At 42.4% G+C, this 4395-nt stretch overlaps 1 pseudogene; it reads left to right on the top strand.

The window, feature by feature from the left end:
* The first annotated feature begins 794 nt into the window (after positions 1-794).
* On the top strand, positions 795-3721 carry LOC102868245 (annotated as a pseudogene).
* Positions 3722-4395: the final 674 nt, after the last annotated feature.

The following is a 4395-nucleotide window of genomic DNA, read 5'->3' as shown; positions in this document are numbered from 1 at the left end:
CCTCAGTACTAATTGTCTAATATGCCTGTATCAATTTCTACTATACCATCTAATCAAGATCAACTTGGAAGTATCAGAGAATCCCAAACTGCTCTTTCCATGTTCCTTTCTCATTATTCATTAGTTTGTCTATCTCACCAGAATGTAAGCTTCCTGAGGTCAGGGACCATGTTTATTCTGCTTCCCAGTATCTGTATTTGTTTCACTCCATTGACAAAATAATCTGTCAGTGGGCACACAGATAGTAGTGTCAAACCTAGGATGTAAGTTCCATCTATCCTTACTCCAAAGCCTGTCTGTGTGCCCAATATCAATGAGTACCATATAGAAAAAGAAAACACAAGTAAATGCCTGTTTTAACTTTTGGCCCACACACGATGTGAAACAGAATGACCAATGATTATTATTTGCACTCTTGCTGTTGAAGAGACTGAAAAGAGGAAGTTGTTGATGACTTTCTCAAGACACCATCTTTCTCCTGGCATAAAAATGCTTTGTTTCCAAATTTTAGATACTAGTGTAAAGTATTAAAGAATACACAACTTTAAGAAGAGGTGATAGGGCCTCACTGTTCTTTCTAGGATATAAACTAACACATTCATTATTAAGTTTCCTAGCCAGGTCTTCCACAATATCTTAAATGGTATAGCTTATCAACATGTCTTCACAATGTTCACAAAACAAGCTGGCCAAATACTACTGTTGTAAGGCTTATAGAGTTTACAGGGTCAGCAAGTCATTGTAAAAAATAAGGTACAATAATGTAAAAATACTGAAACCCTTTGCTTAGGGTAATGGCCCCAAGACGTTTAAGCTTTAGGTCTGTGCACCCCAACAGACCATGTGACGATCCTACAGAAGAGTAAGGAAGACCCTGATAGTGGTCTTCACAAACAGGAGACTGTCACACACTCTATCAACCTGTTCCCAAGTCCTCTCACTCTGGGTCTCCCTTGTAAAAATATCAAATTAATTACAATTGAGACCCAACAAACAACTGCTTTGGTTGTTTGAAACCAGGGCTTTCCTCAAGTACTCCTGAACATCCCAAGAAATGGCTTCTTTCTCAGTTTTTCTGAACTGCTGTCTCCAACCCCAGCTTTGTTACTTCTTGGTTACCTTGAACTCCACTACTTCTCTATGAAGCCAACTTCCTGATATCCTTAATCTCCAAAACATCAACCTTAGCCTTCACAACCATTTCTCAATGTAGTGACAACACAAGGATGTCTCAAGATTATATTAAACTTTTTGGAAGAGTATGTCTCTAAAGTATTATAGTGATGAAGAAAAGCTAAAACTGGAGGTCAGATTTTGTTTTCGTAAAGTCAATTGTACATGTTTTCTATAGGGAGTCTGTTCTGGCATTCTCTCTGAATTATCTGCTACATAGTTAGAAAGAGCACAGTCCATAGCACTACCTTTACTTTGGACTCAATATCAGGGACCTAATACTATGTCTGTAGGTTTGGTAATTGCCTCAAGTGCACTGAAAGCTGTTACATTCTCCATTGCCATTTATTAAAGCTAAAAGATAGACATTAAAATAAGCCAAGGGAAAAGGCTCATTTTAGAGTCCAAGAAAGTTATAGTGCTTTCAAATCTTCATTTCATGTGAAGTCATGGACAAGGTTATTTTGGCATAAAGATTTATGATAATACAGTACACTGTCAATCTGGGAAGCTCACTGAGTCTCTGCTAAGAATTTTTATTAGGGTGCCATCATGTAGGCTTCCACCCTACATTACACTACTGGTGTGGTCCAAAGTCCCCAGATTAACACCCAGGTATGGCATTTCAAAGCTTTAAAAATTACCTCTCAGAAGATGAGGGCAAAGGCGACACCTTTTTTTCCCCCCAACATTCTTTCCTACACACCAATCTCACCTGGACAATGTGGCTAACTCCATACTTTGAGCTAGTACTCTATCTGTATATCATTTTCTCCATTCTCCCTGTGGATTTTCACTGTAAGTTAACAAACCAACCACCCAACCCTGCATTTTCCAGGATAAGTTAGATAAAACACACACACAAAAACGAGAAATCTCAGAAGTATGACGTTTCTCATTCATACTAAGTGCCCATTTTTTGCTGGAGAAGAGGGAACTGTGTTCCACATCTTACTCTATGGCCACAGCTCCATTATCTGAAATATCATGGTTTCTATAGATTTCATTCTTCTCAGTCTTAGCAGAAAGGAAAAACAAGAAACATGAGGGCTCTCACAGGGGTTGTTCAGTCCTCCAGTATGGAAGTGACTTCTGTTTCTCTCACTGACAGGTTTAAGGGTCATGGCCCACATGTGACTTCAGGGATGCAGGCAGTTAAGTGCAGAGGAGATATGCATTAGAGAGTAACTGTAACATAAGGAGCCCTGATAGGCCATTAGGCATTCCACTAGCTGAAGATTGGTGGTTTAAATCCACCCAGAAGCTCTGTGGGAGAAAGACCTGGTGTTCTGCTCCTGTATGACTTCCAGCCTAGCTCACTGCTCCTCATTGATCTACAGATTACCTCTCTTCTCTTGCAGCCTCTGCTTCATCACTGAGACATGATGGTGAAGATCAGAGTAAATGAATTTGGTCTCAGGGAGCTCTGGTGGCCTAGTGGCAAGAAGCTGCACTGCAATCCTGAAGGCACACCATTCAAATCCACCAGATGTTCCACTGGAGAAAGAGGGGCAATCTCTTCCTGTGCCAGTCAGAACCGATTCAACAGTACACAACAAGAAAAAAAAAATATTCATTTGGCCTCATTGGGCACATAGTCTCCAGGGCTGCTTTTCATCCTGGCAAAGTGGATGTTGTTGCCATCAATGACCCCTTCATTGACCTCAACTACATGGGCTATATTTTCCAGTATAATTTCACCCATGGCAAGTTCAATGGCACTGAAAAGGCTGAAAATGAGTAATTTGTCATCAATGGGAAAGCCATCACTATCTTCCAGGAGTGAGATCTCACCAACATCAAGCGGGTGATACTGGTGCTGAGCATATTGTGGAGTCCATTGGTGTCTTCACAACCTTGGAGAAGGCTGGGGCTCACTGAAGGATGGGGCCAAATGGTAATCATCTCTGTTCCTTCTGACAGTGTCCCCATGTTTGTGATGAACATGAACCAGGAGAAATATGACAATGCTCTCAAGATTGTCAGCAATGCCTCCTGCACCACCAACTGCTTGACCCCCTGGCTAAGGTCATCCATGACAAATGTGGCATTGTAGAAGAACTCATGACTACAGTTCGTGCCATAACTGCCACCCAGAAGACTGTGGATGGCCCCTCTGGAAAGCTGTGGTATGATGGGTGTGGAGCTGTCCAGAACATCATCCTTGCATCTCCTGGCACTGCCAAGGCCATGGGCATGGCCATCCAGGAGCTGAATGGAGATCTTACTGGTATGGCTTTCCATGTCTCCACTCCCAACATGTCAACTGTGGATGTGACCTGCTGTCTAGAGAACGCTGCTAAATATGATATCAAGAAGGTAGTAAAGTACGCATCATAAAGGCCCCTCAAGGGCATCCTGGGATACACTAGATACACAGCTTGTCTCCTGTGACTTTAACAGTGACATTTACGCTTCCACCTTTGATGCTGAGGCTGGCATTGTCTTGAATGATCACAATGTCAAACTCATTTCATGGTATGACAATTAATTTACCTATAGCAACAAGGTGGTTGACCTGATAGTGATGGTTCACATGGCCTCCAAAGAACAGGAGTCCCGGCGAGCTCTGGTGGCCTAGTGGCAAGAAGGTGTACTGCAATCCCAGAGGTGCATGGTTCAAATCCACCAGATGCTCTGCTGGAGAAGGAGGAACAATTTCCTCCTGTACCAGTCAGATCTAATTTGGTGGTACACACACATACACACACACAAATAATAAAATAAGAAAAAAAAGAACAGGAGTCCCCTGGACTACCAGTCCCAGAAACAGCATTGGAAAAGAGAGACTCTCAGCTGTTGGGCGGTCCTTGCCTAAACTCAGTACTTCATACACACACTGAGAATCTCATACAGAGTTGCCTGCAACTCATAGCGACCCTATGCACAATAGCTCTGAACCCTGCCCTATTCCTGAGCCAGCCTCACTGTCCCTGACACACCTACCCCCATCACTGCAGTTACTATGTCAGTCCATCTTATCCAGGGTCATCTCATCCAGGAAACAAATAAGCTCATTCATTTTCTGGCAGGCAATATTTCATCATGCAGTTCTAAGCATCTGGATTAATTATTTCCTATAAAATGCTAAAACCCACAGTATTCAAGTTCACTGGACTCACAGTGACCCTCCATCAAGTTTCTAAGGTCGGTATGAGGAGCAGGCAACTCTCTATGAGATTCTCAGTGTGTGTGTGTGTGTGTGTGTGTGTGTGTGTGTGT

This window comes from Elephantulus edwardii, unplaced genomic scaffold (genome assembly GCF_000299155.1).
Source record: "Elephantulus edwardii isolate Elephantulus edwardi_28Jun2011 unplaced genomic scaffold, EleEdw1.0 scaffold00064, whole genome shotgun sequence".
Taxonomy (NCBI): Eukaryota; Metazoa; Chordata; class Mammalia; order Macroscelidea; family Macroscelididae; genus Elephantulus; species Elephantulus edwardii.
This window is presented reverse-complemented; position numbering and strand designations above follow the sequence as displayed.